The following is a 25,585-nucleotide window of genomic DNA, read 5'->3' as shown; positions in this document are numbered from 1 at the left end:
GAGGTTTTCTGAGATAGGCCTTTTGTCTGATCAACGTTGTCTATTGTGCTGACCAGAAGAACTCTTCACATCCAGCTGCATTATCTTCTTCTACCATAGTAGTCAGGTCTGCTGTTTGTTGAGGAGTGACTCCTTGAACTGTGTAGACCTGATTGGGAGTGGTTTGAACTTTTTGATATACCATAGCCTTTGCCTTGAGAATTTTGGTCTTGTGTGTCGACGAGCGAGAGAACTCAACAGAATTTTCAGAAATGAGATTTTTGTGAGTTTCGGGTTCACTTTTAATAATTAAGAACAGTCCACCACATCCTCTACAGAGATTTCACTCAGATCATCATCCTCATTGAGTTCAGATGCATTTTCAACATCAATTTTATTTTTGAACTTAATTTGGCATTCAATGAGTCAAATTTCTGTACAGTTTCGGTTTTTAACTTCAATCTATCATTTTCATCTAATAGATTTTTGAGCATGTCCTTATGGTCTTTGGACTTTATGTAGGACTCGATTTTGTCAAGACCAATTTTGTATGCAGGAGAGACTTCATCAGAAGATACAACGTTTTCACAGTTATAAGCTTCGGCATCGACTTCATCCTCCTTTAACTCAAGGAAGGGTAATTAACTCTTTCTCCTTCTGCTCAATCCACAATTATAAGCTTCGACATCGACTTCAACGTTTTCACAGTTGCAAATAGATTGATTCATCCTTAGATCTAATTAACTCTTTCTCCTTCTGCTCAATCCACATCCTCCTTTCCTCAATCTTCGACGATATCCTGCTAATTTGATCAGTCAGGTTAGAGTTTGTGACACGGGTTTGGGTAAGACTACTACTTATACTAGAAAATTTAGATTTTAAGCTATTCAGTTCCTTTTCATAGTTAGTAACAGGTATTTTCAGAGAAGTAAGAATATTTTGTACCTTCTTAATCAACTCATCACATTCGTTGATCTGTACACTGACAGGCTTTGCAGCAAAACACATGTCCTCTCGCTCCTTCTCATCTTCTAGCCCACCATCAGTATTATATTGTAACATCCCAAAATACGGGAAAAAAATTTCATTTTTGACTAAACACATTGCAAAACATTTGTAAATAAAACATTTTTTGATCAAATCATTTCGCATCCATACATCATGTTTGAAAACCAAAGTACGAAATCAACCAAAAGTCAGAGTACAAATCCTAGAACAATCTCGGTAGGTGGAAAAACAGTGTGAGTGTACGATGTGCTGCTACCGCGCCAGCTCCTTCCCCTTCGAAGAAGAGGTACCTAAAACCAAAACTGAAAACTGTAAGCACGAAGCTTAGTGAGTTCCCCCACTGTACCACATACCATATAAACACATAACATACATATATTGTCAGACATATCTGGGTGCCCGACCTACCCCTTCGGTCCTCTCGACCGGATACTGACTAGCAAACCCGGGTGTTGGTCTCCCTTTCGGTCCTCACGACCGGATACTCACTAGCATAACTGGGTGCTGGTCTCCCCTTCGGTCCTCTCGACCAGATACTGGGGACTATTTCACCCCCTACTACTACCATATAACACATATCACATAATCTATCTAGCATAACTGGGCATGACTGCCCCTTCGGCCCTATCGACCGGTAATCTGGGGACTGTCTCCCCTACTGTCACTAGCACATAACATCATATCATACTAGCACATAAACATATAACAGGTAGTAGCAAACCTAGATGAATATCACAGAGACAATCATCTAATCATACAACTCCTACTGGTGGGTTGGCATTGTGGCCGAAGACCCACTGCTACTGGAAGTAACTCACCTCGAAAAGTAGCTGCTAAAAGTCTGCTTGCTAAGCGCCTGACTGCTGAACCGGTAATCCTCCAGCTATAAATTATAAACATAGATTAGCCACTCATAAATACCCTTAGGTCAGATGACTGACCCACCCCTGGTCCAAGGTCAACTCCTTGGTAAAGTCAACTTCCAGTTGACTGGACTCGCCGAGTCATGGCACAGACTCGCCGAGTCCTTCTCCCACTAACGCGGTCCTACTCAACAGATCCCTCTTCTCACTCACTGATTCACCCTTAACTCACTACTTGGGACGATAGAACTGACTCGCGATCCGACTCGCCGAGTCCCCACGAGCAGATCTCCTACTCGCTTCCAAATCCTCACCAGAACATCCTTTATGAGGATTTTGGTTTTTGGGACTATTGCTACAAGTTAAATTGCTAATTCCGCGTGCACATACGAAGGGCTGGACCTTCAACACCTAAACCCCTCTTACTCAGTAACAGTTCATATGACTCGCCGAGTTTGAAGAACAACTCGTCGAGTTCCAGGAAATCTTCACAGGACTCGCCGAGTTGTTCATCCAACTCGCCGAGTCTAAGACCATCTTCATAGAACTCGCCGAGTTCCTCTTTGGGACTTGCCGAGTCCCTTCGACCCACTTCCCATACAGAACAAATCTGAGACATGCAACACTTCCAAACCATAGATCTATGTTCCTAGGGCATACTTATCACGTAAAGTTGCAAACTTTACGTGCATGCATGGCCCTATAAGCTCCAAAAGGCAAATCCAAGCTCTTTATGAGTGCATACACTCAATAGGGACCTCAATCACTTCAACCACAGAGACTTTATACTTCTAAGACGTCCATAAGGTCTAGATCTGAATTCCTTTTGGATCATAGAGCACAAACACATGGAGTTTGGTGTTTTAGGGCTTGAAAACCACCAATTAGGGACAAAAAGGGGATCTAATGAACTAGTGATCAAGGTAGGGATTTTTCTACCTGAATGGAAGCCTCTTGCAGGGTAGATGTAGTATCTACTTCCCCTCCTTCCACTCTTCCACCTCCTTCTACTTCTCTTAAGCTTCAAACTTCCTTCAAAAGGCCAAAAATCACCCACAATGACAAAAAGGGGCTAGGGTTTCGCTCTACAGCTCTTCTGGAAGTGTTAGGGACAAGGGAGGCCGAGTTAGAGTGCTAAAATAGGGTGCAAACACCCGGGTTAGGGTTTTTGCCTAAACAAGGCCTACTTGCCAAGTCCGGGAACCGACTCGTCGAGTCCAAAGCTTAGACCCCGCGTCTCATCCCGCTCCTACTCGGCGAGTTAGTCCTTCAACTCGCCGAGTCCAAGGCAAAATGCATAATTTAAGAAACATTAATTACAAGGAATACGTACCAGGAACCAGGTGCTACAAATCTCCCCCACTTATTTTAGACTTCGTCCTCGAAGTCTGCTGCTCGATCCTGAAACAGCTCGGGGTAGTGCTCCATCATTTCTTCCACCGGCTCCCAAGTCCACTCTGATCCCTTCCGGTGCTGCCATTGCACCTTCACGAGTTCCACCCTCTTGTTCCTCAGATCCTTCAACTTCCTGTCGAGGATTTCCACAGGCCGCTCTTTGTAATTTAGGCTGTCATAGACCTGAATATCCTCCAAAGGCACCACTGTCGGGTCGTCCACCAAACACTTCTGCAACTGAGAGACGTGGAAAGTGTTGTGGATTTGGCTAAATTCGGATGACAGATCCAACCTATATGCCACCTTGCCCACCCGGGCTAGAACTCTGAATGGCCCGATGTACCTTGGGCCCAACTTGCCTCGTTTTTTGACTCGGATGACGCCTTTCCATGGCGACACCTTCAGAAGAACCATATCCCCGATTTGGAATTCCAAGTCTGAACGGATCTTGTTGGCATAACTTTTCTGTCGACTTTGTGCGGTCTAAAGCCTGCTCCGAACTTGCTGAATCTTCTTGGTCGTCTTGAGCACGACTTCGGTGGTCCCCATGACCCTCTGGCCAACCTCGCCCCAACATATCGGGGTCCGACACCTCCTTCCGTACAACATTTCGAAGGGAGGTCGATCAATACTCGCGTGGTAGCTGTTGTTGTACGAAAACTCAGCTAGAGGAAGATAGGTATCACAGCTACCACCGAAGTCTAGCACGCATGCCCGCAACATATCCTCAAGAGTCTTGATGGTCCGCTCACTCTGACCATTTGTCTGCGGGTGAAAGGCGGTGCTAAAATGCAGACGAGTGCCCAAATCGTTATGAAATTTCTTCCACAACCTGGAAGTAAAACGCACATCCCTATCTAAAATCACGGATACTAACACCTCGTGCTGCGCCACTATCTCCCTGATATAGATGTCGGCCAACTTTTCGGCCGATATGCTCTTCTGAATTGGAATAAAATGGGCGCTCTTGGTCAATCGATCCACGATGACCCATATCGAATCCACTCCTCGCGCGGTCCTGGGAAGCGTCGTGATAAAATCCATCGTAATATCTTCCCATTTCCACAACGGGATGTCCAACGACTGCATCTTGCCGTGCGGTCTCTGATGCTCGGCCTTGACCTTCCTGCAGGTCAAACACCGCTCAATGTACCAAGCCACATCCTGCTTCATGTAGGGCCACCAATAATCTAAACGAAGATCCCAATACATCTTCGTCGCCCCAGGATGAATAGAGAACCGGGATTCGTGCGCCTCCTCTATCAGAACCTAACGCACACCTCCATGATAAGGGACCCACACCCTACGGTGAAGAGTCAATAACCCTCGGCTATCATAGTCGAAGGAGGAAACCTATCCCACAATCTGTTCACTCTTCTGACGTTCCTCCTTCATAGCCTCCTGCTGAGCCTCCTGAATCCACTCCAACAAAAGAGTCACTACTGTCATCCGTAGGCAGATATCTCGGATCGGCGCTGCCTTACGGATAAGCGCGTCGGCCACCACATTGGCCTTCCCTGGGTGATAAAGGATCTCACAATCGTAATCCTTTACCACATCCAACCACCGACGCTGCCTCATGTTTAGATTCGGCTGATCCATGAGGTACCTCAAACTCTTATGGTTCGTGTAAATGGTACAGCGAACCCCATAGAGGTAATGACGCCAAAAATTGAGGGCGAACACTACAACCCCTAGCTCCAATTCCTGCGTCGGGTAATTCGCCTCATGAGGCTTCAGCTGCCTCGACGCGTAGGCGATGACATGCCTCCTCTACATCAATACCGCGCCCAAACCTGCGATGGACACATCCCAATACACAACAAAACCTCCAATGTCCTCTCGCAGGGCTAAGATTGGTGCCTCGAAAAATCTCTATCTCAGTGTCTCGAACGCTGCCTGCTGCTCAGGCCCCCAACAAAAGACCACGACCTTCCTTGTTAGCTTGGTCAATGGTACGACTATCTTGGAGAAATCCTGGATGAATCTTCGATAATAGCCCGCTAAACCCATGAAACTCCGGATCTCGAATGGAGACCTCAGAACCTCCCATCTCATCACGGCCTCCACCTTGGCTGGGTCCACTGAAATCCCATCCTGGTTGACAAGGTGCCCAAGAAACTGCACCTCGCGCAACCAGAACTCACACTTGGAGAACTTAGCATATAAGCTCTCTCTCCTCAGGGTTTTCAACACCTCTCGAAGATGCCCCTCGTACTCCTCCTGCGTCTTAGAATAAACCAAGATGTCATCAATAAAAACTATCACAGACCATTCCAGCATCGGTCTGCACACGCGGTTCATGAGGTCCATGAACGTAGCAGGAGCATTGGTGAGCCCAAACGGCATCACCACGAACTCATAATGGCCATAGCGCGTCCGAAACGCGGTCTTCAGCACATCCTCCTCTCTGACCCTCATCTGATGATAACCTGAATGCAAATCAATCTTGGAGAACCAAAATGCTCCCTGTAACTGATCAAAGAGATCATCAATCCTCGGGAGTGGGTAACGGTTCTTCACTGTTACCTTGTTCAGCTCACGATAGTCTATACACATCCGATGCGACCCGTCCTTCTTCTTCACAAATAGAATCGGGGCTCCCCAGGGTGAACTGCTCGGTCTAATGAATCCCTTGTCTAACAGCTCCTACAGCTGTGCAGACAACTCCTGCATCTCGGGAGGAGCCAACCGATACGGTGCCTTGGCTATCGGAGTCGCACCAGGGACTAGGTCGATCCTGAACTCCACCTACCTCTCCGGAGGTATCCCAGGAAACTCCTCGGGGAATATATTCGTAAACTCTCAAACCACGGGCACGTCGCCGACTGCCGCTTTACCCGCCTCCCGGGAGTCTATGACATAAGCGACATATCCTGCGCAACCCTGCTGAAGGTAACGCCTTGCCCTCGCCGCCGAGCATAAGGCTGGCCCTCGCTATGGTCTCTCACCCTGAATCACCAACTCTCCCCCACTTGGGGCTCTGAATCGCACTAGTTGTTGCGCGCAGTCTATCACTGCTCCATTAGGGCTCAGCAAATCCTTACCAATAATGACCATGTTTCCCCGCAACGGAATTGGAACCAGGTCAACTAGATACCGCTCCTCAAACAATCTCAATACACAATCCCAGAAAACCTCTGATGCTCGAACCGACCGGTCGTCCGCAATCTCAACCTCTAAAGGGCAATCCAACATGCCCGGGGACTCAGGAAACTTCTTGCCAAGCGCAAGAGAAACAAATGATCGGGTAGCCCCCGAATCAAACAACACCTGAACTGGGATACCGTTCACATGGAACGATCCCGTCACCACATCGGGTGTGGCGCGTGCCTCCTCTGTAGTCAGATGAAAGGCCCGACTCCTCACCACTGGAGCCTCCGACTTGCCCTGCCGGCCATCTGTGATTTGCAGGGTCGCTGGAGCTGGCGCCCAAACTGGCGCTGATGCTGCTGTCAACTGGGGGCAATTGGCCTTCTTGTGGCCCCTCTGGTTGTAGTGGAAACACAACAACTCAGACGTCGAAAAGACAGACGTAAGAGTGGTACAAACCCTGCTGAAATGCCCCAACTTGCCGCACTTATAGCATCCTGACGATCCCAGCTTGCACGCTCCCTCGTGCATCTTACCGCATTTCTTGCAGCGGCCCCGCCCCTGTTGGCCTTTTGGCCCAACATCTGATCCCTTGGGCTTCTTCCCTAAAGCCCCTGTAACCTGTACCTACTCTGCCTTCCTTTTCCGGATATGCTCCAGATCAATCTCCCTCTCCCTAGCCCTGGCAATCATGGAATCCAGGGTAGGGCAAGCTGAAAAACTAACATGCTCCCGAATGTCAGCTCGTAGCATGTCATGATAGCGGGTCCTCCTCACATCCTCATCACCCGCGTACTGGGGCACCAACAACGCCTTCTCCCCAGAACTTGGCGGTGATCTTCGTCACAGTCTCCGTAGTCTGTCTCATGTCCAGAAACTCCCTAGCCAGCTGCTGAAGCTCTACCGCTGGCGCAAACTCTGCTCGGAACCGAGTCACAAAATACGACCATGTCATAGCCTCAACAGCCGAGGCTCCCAATGAGTCACCAACAGACTCCCACCAGTCTCTAGCTCTGTCTCTCAAACACCCTGCTGCGTATCTCACCTTCGACCCCTCGGGGCAGAAGCTGGTTAGTTGTGCGGACTCAATGTCCGCAATCCATCGTCTGGCAGCAATGGGGTCCTTCGCCCCATGGAAATCCGGCGCACCACTGCCCCTGAAATCCTTGAAGGACAGTGTGCAAGATCCTGACTGGCCAGATGCCATGTCACTCTTGAACGCCCTGAGGCGGTCCTCCATCAGCTCAACTATGCCTTCCTTGATCGACGCGAAAATGACGGGGGTCGACTCAAGGATGCCGCTGGTGATCTCTGACGCGATGAACTCGCGTAGCCTCTCATCTACTGGCTCGAAACCTGATCCCGAACCCAATCCCTCTCCAAAACTGCCACCTGCTGGCCTCTGACGTAGTACCACCATTCCGCAATACACACAGGTAACCATTAGTGATACTTATACCTCTAAAGGAATCACATCTATTACAAGTTCCCTGGTCTTGCCTCAGCCTTCCTTAATTCGAGTACGGATCCTCTGCTTTCAGTAGTACGGGCCCATACTACCTTCCACATCTATCCGTACCTTCCTCAAGGACAACCTTGACTCCACCAGATCCCTTTTTCCACTACTGACCCTTTGCTATTCCCATTCTAGGCTTGCCCTAGGGAAAAATCTCTGACTCCACCGAAACCGGTCCTCAACTGCTGAAGGCCTTCTTGTAATGCCAGTTAGCCATTACCTGAATACCATCACATGTGATGAGGCCCAGATAATCCTTCGAGTAACATGCTCGTCCCTACAATGGTTAGACTCAAACAAGAGTTGCGCAATAGGGCCAAATCCAGTACTCTGAGATTATTCAACCCTGATCACATGTAATGTGACGTATCCACCTAATGACTAACTTCCATCACGCAGAGTCCCACGTAGCACAAAGCAAGCAACATTCGGACATAGGAAAACTACTCAAGCAAATCTATCCTCAACATGAGAAGCTGAACTAGCACATAATGCTAAGCTCATACTACCACGCATAACCTAATTAGGCTATCCTACCACTGTCTATCCAATACTAGCATGCAATTCTCATTAGCTGAAGCACATAAAGCAGGTACATAAGGCATCATTCCTAGATCCTTAGTCCTATTCTAGCATGCTGTTCTACTCAAACTGTTAAACATAACATAAACTTGTATGGGTACTTTGGGGGATACTTACTTGAGCTTGGCTAGTCGCGCAGATCACACACTTCGTTCTTTCTTAACACTCTTTACTTAATCCTTTAGAAAACTTTTTCTTTTTCGAAATTCCTTAATCCCTCGATTTGAGTTCTGACACCCCCGAAGGTGTGTCCGAATCCATCAAACCAGGGCTCTGATACCAACTTGTAACATCCCAAAATACGGGCAAAAAATTTCATTTTTGACTAAACACATTGCAAAACATTTGTAAATAAAACATTTTTTGATCAAATCATTTCGCATCCATACATCATATTTGAAAACCAAAGTACGAAATCAACCAAAAGTCAGAGTACAAATCCCAGAACAATCTCGGTAGGAGGAAAAACAGTGTGAGTGTATGATGTGCCGCTACCGCGCCAGCTCCTTCCCCTTCGAAGAAGAGGTACCTGAAACAAAAACTGAAAACTGTAAGCACGAAGCTTAGTGAGTTCCCCCACTGTACCACATACCATATAACCACATAACATACATATATTGTCAGGCATATCTGGGTGCCCGACCTACCCCTTCAGTCCTCTCGACCGGGTACTGACTAGCATAACTGGGTGCTCGTCTCCCCTTCGGTTCTCTCGACCAGATACTGACTAGCATAACTGGGTGCTGGTCTCCCCTTCGGTCCTCTCGACCGGATACTGACTAGCATAACTGGGTGCTGGTCTCCCCTTTCCTCTCGATCGGATACTGACTAGCATAACTGGGTGCTGGTCTCCCCTTCGGTCCTCTCGACCGGATACTAGGGACTATTTCACCCCTACTACTACTACATAACACATATCACATAATCTATCTAGCATAACTGGGCATGACTGCCCCTTCGGCCCTATCAACCGGTAATCTGGGGACTATCTCCCCTACTATCACTAACACATAGCATCATATCATAATAGCACATAAACATATCACAAGTAGTAGCAACCCTAGATGAATATCACAGAGACAATCATCTAATCATACAACTCCTACTGGTGGGCCGACATTGTGGCTGTAGACCCACTGCTGAACCGGTAATCCTCCGGCTATAAATTATAAACATAGATTAGCCACTCATAAATACCCTTAGGTCAGATGACTGACCCACCCCTGGTCCAAGGTCAACTCCTTGGTCAAAGTCAACTTCCATTTGACTGGACTCACCGAGTCATGGCACAGACTCGTCGAGTCCTTCTCCCACTAAGCCGGTCCTACTCGACATGTCCTTCTTCTCACTCACCGAGTCACCCTTAACTCACTAGTTGGGGCGATAGAACCGACTTGCGATCCGACTTGCCGAGTCCAAGAACAACTCGTCGAGTCCCCACGAGCAGATCTCCTACTCGCTTCCAAATCCTCACCAAAACATCCTTTATGAGGATTTCGGTTTCTGGGACTATTGTTACACGTTAAATTGCTACTTTCGCATGCATATACGAAGGGATGGACCTTCAACACCTAAACCCCTTTTACTCATATGACTCGTCGAGTTTGAAGAACAACTCGTCGAGTTCCAGGCAATCTTCATAGGACTCGCCGAGTTGTTCATCCAACTCGCCGAGTCTAAGACCATCTTCATAGAACTCGCTGAGTTCCACTTTGGGACTCACCGAGTCCCTTCGACCCACTTCCCATATAGACCAAATCCGAGACATGCAACACTTCCAAACCATAGATCTATGTTCTTAGGGCACGCTTATCACATAAAGTTGCAAACTTTACGTGCATGCATGGCCCTATAAGCTCCAAAAGGCAAATTCAAGCTCTTCATGAGGTCATACACTCAATAGGGACCTCAATCACTTCAACCACATAGACTTTATACTTCTAATACGTGCATAAGGTCTAGATCTGAAGTCCTTTTGGATCATAGAGCACAAACACATGGAGTTTGGTGTTTTAGGGCTTGAAAACCACCAATTAGGGACAAAAAGGGGATCTAATGAACTAGTGATCAAGGTAGGGAATTTTCTACCTGAATGGAAGCCTCTTGCAGGGTAGATGTCGGATCTACTTCCCCTCCTTACACTCTTCCACCTCCATCTACTTCTCTTAAGCTTCAAACTTCCTTCACAAGGCCAAAAATCACCCACAAGGACAAAAAGGGGCTACGGTTTAGCTCTACATCTCTTCTGGAAGTGTTAGGGACAAGGGAAGCCGAGTTGGAGTGCTTAAATAGGGTGCAAACACTCGGGTTAGGGTTTTTGCCCAAACAGGGCCTACTCGCCGAGTCCAGGAACCGACTCGCCGAGTCCAAAGCTTAGACCCCGTGTCTCATCCCGCTCCTACTCGGCAAGTTGGTCCTTCAACTCGCCGAGTCCAAGGCAAAATGCATAATTTAAGAAACATTAGTTACAAGGAATACGTACCAGGAACCAGGTGCTACATATATCCTCTCATCTGAGATACTCCTTCGGCCACCATCAAACACCTTCCTGCTGCAGGTTCTTCTTTCACCAGCATCGCCTTGACATGAGTGGATTTTCTTACTTCTTCGTCCGCTGAATCCATGGACCACACTTCCACTCCACCGAATTCATCACTGTTACATGTATCCTGTACAATCAAAGCATTCATGGTTTTATTTTTAGCAGCTGATTTTCTTTTCTTGATCTCCTCCAATCGTCTCAGGAGGCTCGCTTCCTCATCATCCTCATCTATCTTTTCTGCCTTTTTCTTCAGCATACAATCTTTGGCGAAGTGATTCTTGCCTCCATAATAATGGCAATCAAATCCTGAGTCACCACTAATTTTCGCCTCTTTCTTGGATTCTTTTGACATCGAATCTATCTTTGGTTCCTCCTTCACCTTTTCAGAACTGTAACTTCCCTGCCAGTTTCGGTTCTTGTTGGCTAGGAACTTTCTTTTGATGAATTTTCTAGGGTTGGACACTATCAGGGCATACTCTTCACCGGTTAGATCAGATTCAGCAAGATCCAATTCTTCTTCTTCTTCAACAAAACTTTTCCCTTTTGAAACAAGGGCTAATGAACCCAAACTGGAAAACACATTCGTTTCCTTTGACAAAGCACTTTGATGGGTCTTCAGAATTCCCACTAGTTTCGCTAGAGAGTATGATTTAAACTGTTTGTGTGCCTTCACTGTGGACACGACTGCCATCCATTCAGGTCTTAGACCGTTCATGAAGGTAACCTTCTGTTCAATAACCTTCCTTTTGATCCCATGCTTTATCTGTTTATCATCTTACTTAAAAGATGATTAAACCGATCAAAAGCCTGGAAAAGTTTCTCTTCGGGCTTCTGTTTGACATCATCAAATTCAGAAAGCAGCAAAGTTTGTATCGAATGTTCCAGATCTTCATCAGTGGAATATAATTCTTTCAACCTGTCCCATATCTCTTTAGCTGTAGCACAAGAACTCACCAAATGAAACGTGTCTGACTGCAAAGAAAACCTAATCATTCTTAAGGCCTTGATGTTGCATTGAAACTTCTCTTTCTCGTCTTGAGGGATGTCTTTCACATCGTTCACAAGCTGATTGTACTCCTTTTGAGTTTTGACAATCTTTGAGGTGCTTGAGTGAGCAAACGGGCCAACTATGATAGCTTCCCAGATCAAGTACCCATTATCTTGTAAGCCAATCACATAATCTTCGAAGTGGTGCGTCCAAACCACATAATCCTGAGTGTATAGGATTGGAATCCTTGTCGTCGATCCAATACTGTTGGAGATGTTGATTGGATTAGTTTGCGAATCATCCATTGACATTGTGATGAAGTTTGATCGATAACCTGTTTAAGATCAGACTTGTAATTTTATTGATTAGAGTAAGATCGACAATTAATGAGATACGTCAATATGGAATGACGGATCAATTAATTTCAATCAATGCGGAATAAAACCCTAATAACTTCTTCAACAGAAGAGATGTGTATGAATTGCACAGTCTCCTACTCTAATACCAATTGATGAGAATAAATCTCAGACCGTTTAGATCTCTCACAGGTAAAAAGATGAAGAACAAACAATTCAAACACAATATGATTATGAACACGGTATGGAATCAATGTAATGCTTATGATTCAAATATAGTCACGCCTCAACAAAGCTCGATGAAGAACTTCCATTGTAGAGGCGAGCTAGGGTTTACAAAACATAATAAGAAAAATAATGAAAGCATTACTAACAAATGATGCATGCATGCACCTTAAACACTAAACCCTAGAGTAAAATAATCACGGTTGGACATGCCCAAACCGGATACCAAAATTGGGCTAAGGACCGAGCCCATGATGCAATACAATAAACCCAACAACATGATCTAAGGATCAAGAGGTATATAATCTATCTTTTTCATAATTGTTTTAAAGTATGTTTCTTAAACTAGTAAAACCTAGATCTTCAGATGTATGTGCACTTAGGTAAATTTGTTGATTGTTTTCGCTACCTTTTGATGTGTACTTGATGCTATAAATCCCCAACACCGGTTGGACCATGAACTGGTGAATAGACAGGGTCAACTAAGAGCAAGTTTTTGTCTTTGTAGCTCAATCTCCAACTCATGTCACCTAGCGGCCTCCTATAACTCCAGAAGTGTATCACAACGCTGAGTCGCCACAAACCGTCGAATGTCTGTCTTGAGCATGCTCAGATAACGTGTCATATGAGCCTGCTGCGAATCAAACTCTAGGCAGAACATCGCCCTCTCTGTGAACAAAAGGGTGATCTCTGTCACCGTCTCACCATCCTGTCTCAAATCCAGAAACTCCTGAGCTAGCCGCTCCCGCTCGACCCGTGGAATGTAGCGAGCGCAAAACATATCCCACAACTGCTCCCAAGTAACTGCGGCTCTCTGATCATCAAAATATGATCCCGTCATCAGTCTCCACTAGTCCTTTTCCCCGGACCTCAGCAGGTTCATGATACATCTAACCTTCTGGCCAATAGGAAATGAACACATAAAGAAACACCCCTCCATGTCAGATAGCCACCTCATGGCTTTGATGGGGTCGGGGCTTCGTGCTGTGGAAGTCCTGATACTAAAAACCCCCAACTTGCTCCTACCCCTGTCGCTGTTACAGTCGTTGTGGCTGCTACGACAGCCGCCTCAGTGAGGGTTGCATAGCGATCATTGAAATACTCCACCATGGCGGTCATGATAGACCCAAACTGTTGTATTTAGTGTTTAAGCCCATAACTATAATTGGTATGTAATCGACCCGGGAGTAGCATGGTCCTTTTGGGTTGCCTTCATCAATGCAATTGATAGGATAGACTTTTGAGAATAAGGTTATTTGTGATTTTTTAATATATTACAAGTATAATATATTAATATGAAATCATATTATTTAATTAGTATTGATCAAGTATTAATTTGGAATTAATTTAGTGATCAAAAGAGACTAATTAAATATACGGGGACTGATTTGGTAAATCAGTGATTCTTGTAGTATGGGCCCATGATCTATGGTTATTTGGGTGGGCTAAGCCAACATGGATAGTCCATGGATGTTAACCCATGGAGCCTAAGTAAGATGAAGAGTCATGATGCAATAGGGTTTGCATGGATCAAACCCTAGCACTTGTCACACTATAAATAGACCCCCTAGAACCAAAATCGGTTGCCACAACATTCTTAGAGAGTGTGTATTGATTTTGAGCAAAGTAACTTATTCTCTCAAACATCCTTTTGCACTTGGTGTTTGTGATACATTAGAGGCATCACATTTGAGGTGCTAATACTTTTGAAGGCCAAGAACTACAAGTCCTATTAATAGGTAAGTTATTTAACTAGTTATTTTGTTCAATTGTATGCTAGTTAGGATGAATGCTTTGGAAAATAAAATTTCATGTATAATTAGAGAAAGCATAGATCTAAAGCATCTAGGGTTGCATGTGGACCATAAGGTTGTTCTAGTGCTCAAATCCCATCAGTGGTATCAGAGCCTAGGCTTGTTTTCTGGTATACTTGATGCTTATTGTTTTTCCAAATTGAAAAAATCGATATTTTGGCTTCTGACTGGTGAACTCGCCGAGTCCACTGGCTGACTCGATGAGTCCACTCAGTAACAGACCAAGTCGACGAGTCATGTTCATGCACTCACCGTGTTAATCGCTCGGGGTGCTGGATTTTGAGTTTTTTTGCCAGAATTGGATTAGGATCATTACCCCAAGCTGTTTTTTGAAACATGAAATCTGTTTTCTTGATATGGTAGTGATCATGCTTATCCAATTAAAAGATAATTGTCAACAACTCAAGATTTGTATTAGTTTATATGATTAGGCTAATTTCTTGCAAATTGTTTATATGAATTATCTTGTCTTATGAGTTTAACTAGATCACAGATGAATTATTTGATTATTGTGTTAATTAAAATATTGATCTAAATGCCTTTAATGGACTCCATAACTTGTCCTCAAGTTATGGAAAATGAAAATTATTTTCTTTAAAAAGTCATTAAACTCATAAGTTTTGGAAATGAAACGTTTTGAAGAGTTTCAAAACTTGCCCTCAAGTTTTGGAATTTGTAAATTCACACTTATGAATGCTTTAATTCCAAACCCTAGAATTTTAAAAGTTTAAATTTCAACTCTTATACTATTATAATATTAAAAGTTTAACAATTATATATATGTATAAGAGAAGTCAGTCTTACCGTTAGTAGACATCATTCACGAAGCCGGTCGATAAGGGGGTATAAGGTTATTGCCTTTAAATTGGTTGTTTAATGGGTGTCCACTTTTACCCACCGCTTCCTTGACTAGTGGAAGGTCGTTAGCCGAACGGGTAGGATAGGATAATGATTCTCATTAAAAGTATAAGATAATTATAAAGTAACTAAATGTTTTATTAAATTCACAATCTTAGTTACTTTTAAAAAAAGTGAAATTGATGCTAATCCATGAAATTACACTTTGCACCTTGCCAAGTCGTTAATGTAGCGTGTTGTCACACCCCCAAACCGGGACGGTGGAAACGTTCGGGGGCGGAGGATGTCATGTACAGTATCATATCAATGCATAAAAGTAAACAAGCAACAATATCATCCATTGCATTAATAGTATAAGTTAATACAAGTGTGTTATGTGTATAGTTTGAAAGACACCCAAAATATGAATCAAAATAAAAGACGAGTCTTGAACACACTCGATCTTCTCAAAAGCTTGGTCCAGATGTACCTGTCTACTGGTGACCTGAGAATACAAGTTATTTTGAAAGACTAGATCAACATTAAAGCTAGTGAGTACATAAGCATTTTAGTTTCATTGTTTTGTATGAAAGTGTTTGTAAATATTTGTAAGTGTTTGATGTAAATGTTGTATCTCCTAGAAAATCCTATATTTTCTACTTCATTATGAAACGTAGTCTTCTACCAAGACCCGACTGTTCTAAAAGTTTATTCTTTTGTAAAAGTGAGTGTTATTCCCAAGTATGACTATCATTACCAAAATATAGTTTACATTGCCGTTTATGTGAGAAGATCACAATGTGAATGTAATGGTAAAATAAAGATGTATTGTAGTATTGTATATAGTAACTACCATTATACTAACTACCTTAAACCAATTGTTTAATTAACGTAAAATGTGATGAGATTATAACCATACTTGATTGACTAGTAAAACACGATGATCAAAGAGGTCGAAATGGTATGACATTCGTCACTCATAGACCTGCAGGTCCCATTGTAGATAGCAGCAAGGTGTAGGATGGTCAATCCCGTATAGATCTATCAACAAATTCATGATCTCCCTCCAGGAGACTCTCGTTACAAAACGTGACACAACAATATATTGCCATGCCATGAAGTAGTGGCTCACATTAATGTTATAGTATTCTTATATTTGTATAGTATGTTCTATCTGTTCTTGTGTATTGTATGTTCTCTTTGTACATATTGTTCCTCCCTGTTTCTCATTATAGTATGTTTGAACTGACTCATGTATGAACTGACGTTTGTATGTTTCATTGTACTAGAAATAGTGAGTAGTAGTCCTCTAAACTATACCTCTTATAGTTTACTAGTAATGTTATTTGAATGACTGAGCATGTTTGTACACTTTTGCTAACCAAAGGTGTTGAACTAATGTAAGGACTTTTATATCTATACACATATACTTAATATATAAGTAAGATTCAGACGACCCTCAGACAAACAATCGATACCCTAACTCCACAACCAAACAAGGAACATGAAATAAAGTGAGTTATCAGTCCTAAGCCCTTTCAACCTCATTTATATAAGTACATCTATATGGACATGATTTTGACAATATATAAGTTTAAAAGAGTATGATAAAGAGTTTTAACCATTTGAATGGTTATAGATGACTTGATGTCAGTTTATAAATTGTTTTGAAATATCTTTTTTGATAACACAGTTTGAAGTATAACAGATCCACTTGATTTGATAGTTATAAATCACATGCGATTGATTATACAACTATATGGTTTTCTACTTGTATCCCCCCCTCCATAAAAGCATTTAAAATCCCTTAAAAGGTAAGTTAGGGGTATGAACTCACTTGGTAACTGGTGAACAGGCAGCATTTCGTTTCTAGGAATGATCTCTTGACGTAACCGCGGGCTTTTGGTGAAGAAACGAGCTTCACGTGGACAGCACTTCGACTGGAAAGGAGTTAGTTTCTCGGGAGATTTGGGGCGTCGGGACATGCGTCATGTTCTACGGGTGTTACCGGGGCTTAACAGTGTGTAGATGTGACAATCGTCGATTTCTGGTCAAGTCAAAGTCAAATAAAGTAACTAGGTCAAACTGGTCAACTCATCTAACCCTTGTATATTAGGGTTTTCCTTATTCTTAAATTGTTCAAATCGCTATTTTAATAAGAAGTTATCACTTGGAATGTTCGTATGTTCATAAATTCTAAACCCTAATCGGGGTAAGTGATGAAACTATTCGGTACAACACTATGTCATACCCTACGGGGACATATAACACCCACGATGAGGCTAAACGAGGTGTACAAACCTTGCCTTTCGAAATTAAACACTCGCAAAGGTCACAAACTAAGTCTCTCTCGGTCTCCCTCGCTCTATCTCTCTCTATCCCAAATCTGTCCAAGTTTGTGAAATCTCTCCCAGATCTCTCTCTGTATGAGAAATCTCCCCAAGTATGAGAAATCTCTCCCAAATCTCTCTCTGTATGAGAAATCTCCCAAGTATGTGAAATCTCTTCCAAATCTCTCCAAGTATGTCAAATCTCTCTCAACTTCTTATGATCACTCGGGGGATCCCGACCCTTAAATTTGTCGAAAACCGCTCGAAAACGGAAGTCTATGTGAAAAACAACCTTAAGGAGCCGAACCTCTTAGGAACCGAACTTGTCAGAAGCGAAGGTGTCAGAAGCGAACTACACCCTCTCGGACCAAAGCTCAACAGACCGAACCGAACCTTGGACCTTCGGTCCCTCCCCCCTTGCACATTCGGTCCCCTTCTCCACTCTCGGTTCCTTCCTTCCCTTCTCTCGGTTCTCACTCCCTTAGAGCCGAACCTCGCAGGTTCGGTCCATATTGTTGGTTTTTGACCCAAACCTCGTTTTAAGCTCGTTTTTCGTGATTTTAACGCGGGATTTTTACCCAAACTCGTATTTTAACATAATAAACCCTAAAAATTCATATTTTAATTATATTTTGGGGAAAATCCTTGCCTAAGAATAAAGTCTAGTAGGTAAGATTTATGGGTGGAGTGTTGACTTTACCTTAGTTTGTAACACAAGCAACCTCCCCCATACCTTCATGGTACAACCCTCAGTCACTATTCTCCCTACCTAGTCAACTATTTATCCTTTGACATCCTTTCTCCAGCTATAAAGGTTCACCAAAGGCTAAAAATCTCCTCTCTCCTCCCATTTCACCCACTTTTCACCAAAGAGCAAACACTTTTCTGTCTCACTCTCCTCTCCAAATTCTCGAATTCTCTAGGAGTTCTAAGGCTTCTCGTAAACCTTGGTAAGTAAATCTCTTCCCACACTTGATTTCCTTACACTTTTTCACTCAAATCATGAGTTCCTTACACAAATATCGTCATATTTGTTGTTAGATCTTCGAATCTTCAAGCATCATCTAAGTGTTCTTGAGTTGAACACTTCTTTTCTTCACCATCCATCTTCTGAAATCACTCAAGGTGAGTTCATACCCCTATCTTTTCATGTTTTTCTTAAGTTTTAAAGGGGGGAATACAAGTTAAAACACCAAGAACACAACTAAACTCACCCAACAGCTTTCATCAGAAAAGTTTAACTCCATTCACGGACTGTTTTGGTCAACTTAAACATTTTTGTTTTGCAAACTGTATTAGGTGCAGATAGCTCATATTCATACCTTTAAAATGACTATTTTCACATCACCATATGATTTTTCTACAATTTATGATGATTTTTACAAAACTGCCTATCACTGTAGCTACGAATTCGGACCTGTCTGTGAATATGTACATTTTCACATAAGCTAGAGACATCTAAATATCACAATAAAATTTATGAACAAACTAGAAACATTTTCTAGACTCTCATAGTTCACGGATTCAATTTTCGACTTCGTATGATTTTTCTGTGATTTTTCCAAAACAGTAGAGAAATGTTAAAAACAAGTTAACAGCGTACAACTTTCATCACACTTTGTAACATGTTTAGCAAAGTGTTAATCTTTGCTGATTTCATATTTTACCTGTGTTTTCTATTGGAGTATAATTATATAATAGAATATACTCACTGATTGGTAAGAGTCATTTGTCATTACAAATAATACAAGATAAGGCATGACAAACATAGTTATGTTTTTTTTTATACAATCGACTCACATTTCAAACGTTTTGGATAAACTATAATAGGTATAGTTTATGTTTCATATACATTAAAAATAGTTACGTTAAACTATAATAGGTATAGTTTAAGTTTCGATTACATTTCAAACTCATTACCAAGGGTTTTCAGTTCAGTTCACGTAAATCTGTTAATGAATAAATTTGTGAGACATTCGCTTCGCGTTACATCTAAAGTAACGAAATCAAAAGTCCTATAAATTGTAACCAGAGTCTCTTGTAGGGAGAACGTGATAGTTGTGTAAAGATCTATATTGGGTCTGACAAACCCACACCTGAGCTGAATGCAACAGCTAGACCAGCAGGTCTCGGGTGACAAATATCATTTAACTGGCGACGCCTGAAAAACGTCGTATTACGAGGCCGACTGGGTCAGAGTATGGTTATAATAAATCACATGGGGTATTAACAAAACATAAGATTTACGGGTTTTAACTTTGAAATTTAACGAGTTTATTTTGATTTAAACTTGCATAAAATTTCTTTAAGTATGGAAATATACTTGTACATTTCGGTCATAAATTTTAAGACTATAATGCGTTTTATAAGGGAAATATTGGATTTTTCTTGAACAAACATCATTTTTACAAAGAAAAGGATTTTAGCATCACATTCAAAAGCTTATGAACTCACCAACTTAATTGTTGACACTTTTTCAAAACTACTTGTATTCTCAGGAAATCAGTGAATCAGATAAACAACAACTTTTGAGGATAGGACGCTCAGACGTCAAACATTTCATTTCGTCATCATAATGTAATTGATTTTAGAATATGTGAACACATACTACGATGTAACTTTTCAATTATATTTATGATGGTTGTATTTACTTTGAACACTATTATACTCGTTGTTGTGATACTATACATGACGTCCACCACCCCCGGACGTTTCCGCCATCCTTGGTTTGGGGGTGTCACAGATTGGTATCAGAGCATTGTTTATAGTGAACTAAATATATCGAACCACATAAGATATACAAACTATAAATGCATTGGGACTAAAGTCCCTCATTTAAACATTTTCGAATAATTATAGCTTTAGAAATGAAATAGTTTCTTGATTAAAAGTACGAGTACATACATGCATACTAGTATAGTATCATTATCTAGGACAATAAAAAAGTAAAACGAGGAGTTGGACACTACGAGTAGACCTTGGGATATGTAATTAGACTTGGGATGGATATAGCCTGATCAACTATATTTATCCAAGGTGTGACTAATGTATGCCGAAGTATGGTCGTAGTGAGCAACAAGCCTAAAATCTTCCCATACAAGAAAGTTGCTAAGGACCAAACATAACATTGAAAATACTATAGGAGTATTTTGTAATATCATAACGTATGTGAAAACTAAACCAAACCTTATGTTGGAATTAATATTCTAGTAGGATTGATATGTTCTAAACAGTGAATAAAGCAATAAGAACAAGACACAGGAATGGCTCAAACAATACTGAATGATTAAACTTCAACACCCTAGAAGAGCTCGATGAAGAACTTCGACTGTAGAGGTGTTTTAGGGTTACAGAATGATAATAAAAAATAATGATCTCAAGAACGTATCTAATGCATATATGCATGCACTATATATACTACATAACCCTAACAAAACATGGATGGACAGGCCCAATCCGGTAAATACAAACAAAGCCCATGACGCAACATATTTGTCCTACAATCTCCCCCTTTGCGTCCATGGAACCGAAAGCTCAGTTCAGTTGAGGAACTGAAGACTTCTTGACAGTTTTGAACAGCTTCGATATAATGGCTAAAAGAGTGACGAAATGTAATATACCATCGAAGCATGTCTGTGAAGTTCTTCTTATCAGACTCATTGTTCTTCTTGCACCGATGAATAATGTTGATGATGTGCTCCAACCAATCAGTTGAGAACAGATGTTTATCCACAAGAGCAAATAAAAATCTGATATGTTCGGCTCTTGTGAACATGACCGTTAGATGCGTAGGATCAATTTGACCCATTGTCATTTTATTCACATCTCCCGGTTTCGAAGTTGGCTTCACAATCGGTTTCGTGCTCATGACATTGGCAATCTCTTGATCCATCTTAGCCACTTCGTAAATATACGACCCCAACATCCTCTTTAAATGATTTAGGATCGGTTCATACTCCTTTGCATTTGTAAGCAAAATGTTGTATATCAAAATCCAATCATGAGGGTTCAAGTTTGGGAGATCTGGAAGGGAAATTATAGAGACCGAGTTGTCTGAACCTCGAGTAACTCTGAATCGAACATTGACAAACTTCCCTACAGGCGTAGGCTTCAGCACGTTGACTGACATGATCTTCCATGCACTCCACGTCAAGTACTGAGGTTGACCGAACTGCAGATAAAAATCTATAAGCTCTCGATCAATCTGAGGATGAGGCGAAGGGGCTTTAGTAGTAGAATCAAAGTAGTGAAAAACGAATGCCTTCCTCGTCATAGGCATATCGAATTGAGAATCCCTCGTGTTTTCAATATCAAATGAAGCCACTGGTTCCAACCAGAAAACACTTGGGAATTCAATCGCCTCTTTTTATCATCTTTTCCTTAGTCAATGTGGGAAAAAGGGCCATTTTACATCCAAGAGCATCATGCTCTTCTTTCCTCTTCCTTTCCTTCTCCTCTTCTTCCTTCACAATCCTCTGAGTCTCATTAACTCCTAAACTCTTTTCTTTCCTTTGAGTATGTCAGTTATTGTTTTCTGGTCTTCATCACTATCATCATTGGATGGACCCTTCTTTTCTTTAACATTAGAACCCGAAGCTTCATTACCCTTCGGTTCAGGTTTGATCACAACTTTCGGTTGAACAGGAGGTTGGCCTGAAGGCTTTTCTACTGTAACTTGCACACCCTCTCCCCCTTGTTGCGAAGTGACCATCGGCTTCGAAACACCCTTCATTTCACGAAGTAGGGCAATCGCCGAAAGAAGTTTGGTATTAAGATGATTCCTGATAGTCAGCGTCAAAACGAGATCATGAGCATGAATGACATTGTTCAGTATACCCAGTACATCACCAGAACAACTTCTAAAAACAACACGTTCAACCTTCAACAATTCAATCTCTTTTTCTACTTGTTCTAGCCGAACCTTCTGAGCCATCACAATAGCAGTCTGTCTAGCGATTTCATCTCTCAATTGTCGTTCAATGACTAAATCAGCCATGAGTTTCTCTAACCGAGAGTCAATAGAGGAAATATGAGATTTATTCTCGGTTTGAAGATCAGCGTGAACTGCTTCAAATTTTGCTTGTTCTTCTTGAAGTGAGTGGGTTAGAGAGTCAACCGAAGCATTAACCGTGGTAGCATTGGAGGTGGCATGATCCTGAAGCGACTCCAAGAAAAGTTTAGATTCTTGAATAAGAACCTTAACATCCTTAGTAGCTTGTTTACACTGGGAAGTAGAATCATCCACAGCAGTTGAGCACTTATCCATGGATTGGGTATATTGCTCCAAGGCTGTATCCATGAAGGCTTTCAGGACAACGTCAACAGGCTTCTGATAACACTCAAGTAGCTTGTCAAGTTTCTCATGAGCACTATCAAGTTGGTCCTTAGTAACAGGGGCAACATCATCATCTTCAGTCGGGAGCCGGTAAGGACTATAGTAATTAGAGTCATACTCAAAATCATCATCTCCAAGAATCGGATTAGACTCATCTGAAGCAGTAGGTGTAATAGGCTTAATAGTAATAGGAGGTTTAGTACCGGTAAATGCCCCCATATCAGATACATTGACATTCACTGGTGGACCGCTTATGATTGAGGTACTAATAGGTGTTGTAATGATTATAGGAGTAGTACGAATAGGTGGTGGTGGGAGTGGAGAAGAAATCAATTGTGTTGTAGAAATCGAAGGCATTAGAGCAACCAAATCTGAAAGAGTAGGTGGTGGTGGTGGAGATGGAGGAATAGGAGCAACCAAAACGGAAAGACTAACTTTCGATGGTGAATCAGGTAGAGTGGGTACTCTGGTATGGAGGTCATCAGTTGGAGTTGGAGATCTATGAGTTGTGGCTCCTCTCGGTGAGTCCTCATGATGAGCTTCTTCTTCGTCATCAGCCGAAGTAGACTTTCTTGCCATCTTTTTAATTTTCTTAGGATGAGCCGAAGATCCCCCTTTCTCTGATTTCTGCTTTTTGGATCCCTCCGTAGCACCCTTCGTTGATTTGTCAACTTTTGAAGACGCACCCATTCCTGGATCAGCAGGCTTTTCTTCCTTCTTCTTACCACGTTTAGAAGGTTTTTCCACGGCTTCCAAAGCTGCCTTCATCTCAGGCGTTAATTGGCGAGGACCAATAGGACTTAGTTTGCGATAAGCCTCCATGACTGTGCTATTGAGTGGAACACAGCGAGACATTGTCTCAGGGATGCAGCCAACATGAGTGTATCTGGATTCATCAGCGATAATCACCTTTTTGGTGTGAAATATGGCCACAGAGGATAACAAAACATACTTCATCACCAGAATGTTTAGTGAAGTGATGGCTCTTTGCGTAACAACCATCCAGAATCTTCCACAAGAAATCTCGGAATGCTTGGTCGAAGAATTGAGGCTTTGCACCAGTTGAGACCAAAGCAATGACCCATAGTCTAGATTGAGGCCATTGTAAAGACCATACTGAATGGTCATGAAGCACCTGTTGGAACCATCTGAACCTGCTACTCTTTCACCCAAACCCTTGTGAAGTAGAGTTAATAACCCATTCCATTGGGGTGGTAGACACGACTTCTTGAACTTCGTAAAAGAAACAAGAACCTCAGTATAGCCCATCTCATAGAACATGGCAAAGAGCTGAGTTGTGGTAATAAAATCAGGAGAGATTATAGAGGCATCGACAGCAATCCCTAACAACAAACATAATCAAACCTTTGAAATCGAAGTTTTGCGATTAAAGATCTGAAAGTAAATCCTATCCTTGTTCTTATCATAGGAAGCACTAGCGTAAACTTCTGATAACAGAGACATCGTAACAAATGCCACCTGAGATAGTGCCAAAACCAGTGGAGAATACTTAAGGCATTCAACAACCTGGAGCATGTACTGATCGTACAAAAACGGATTCAGATCAATGATCAAATTCTGGTTGGGTTTGATCACCAGAAGGGAAGATGAAGCAGATTGGTCATGGTGAGAAGATGAATCCGCCATTTTTGAGTTAAAGAAGATGAACAGTTAAGAATCGCCTGTTATATTCGAGAGATGGTAAAGAAGGTAAGAAAGGACATTGGGTGTGAGAAACCCTTTATATACCATTGCCATGAGAGAGAAAGAATCTTCTGTTATGATTACACGATCTCTGAACCGTCACCTGAAAAAGCGGGATTTGACAGCTTGGTTTCCCCAGATAAACGTCATCATGCGTGTGGCTAGGAGCTGTTTCAAATTCACGCACCCATTTCCTTCCTTATATGTTAATGTGGTTCAAAGTCGCATCCACATAATGCCTCGTCAACTGAAGTTTCTACTTGCACAACACATAGGTCAATCAAAATGCACTTGAAAACGATCATTAGTATTGTGGAAAATTAAATAAATTTTCGTGCAAGAGTGAAAAAGATAAAGAAATAAATCAAACGTGTATAGGATGTCAGTGATGTCTTAAACCGACATAAAGCAGTTGATTACAGGCACGAATCTCTTCCTTCAAAGTCAAGAGAGACTTGATGTGCTTGCATGGTTCCCCAAAAAATTATGATCTAGTGTCTGTTAATAAAAATCGAAAGGCTTCTTTTCAACTATCGGCTCTAAGGGTGGCTTATCTCCAACCGAACCTCGATACTTAATATAAGACCGAAGGTAAGGCGAAGTACTTGTGAGACCGATGTGGTCTGTTGAACAAGTAGGTGAGATATGTGTATAAGTGGTTAGGAATTGAAATCTCAAAAATAAAACAAAACTGGACCTTTTGGGAAAAACGCCTTGGTGTTGGACAATTTCATAAAGATCTCGCATAAAAAGAAAAAGAGATTTCAACCGGTAACTAGTTAAATCTTGAATTTGAAAACTCACCGTTAATTCCTTATTGGTATTGGATTGTGGGTCTCACTCAGCACATGGTATATGCAACTAAGATCATCAACACAGATGTTGGGTAACCATAAACCTTAGTGGTAAAAACCGAGAGTCTCAAGGGTTACGTTTGTCAACCGAAAGTTAATGAAGAATATTGATTAGATGGTTAAAGAACCGAAAGTACCTCTACTTTTAAAGAGTGACAAAGCAG

Source organism: Lactuca serriola, chromosome 4 (assembly GCF_051521515.1).
Source record: "Lactuca serriola cultivar US96UC23 chromosome 4, Lser_US96UC23_V15, whole genome shotgun sequence".
NCBI classification, from domain to species: Eukaryota; Viridiplantae; Streptophyta; class Magnoliopsida; order Asterales; family Asteraceae; genus Lactuca; species Lactuca serriola.
This window is presented reverse-complemented; position numbering follows the sequence as displayed.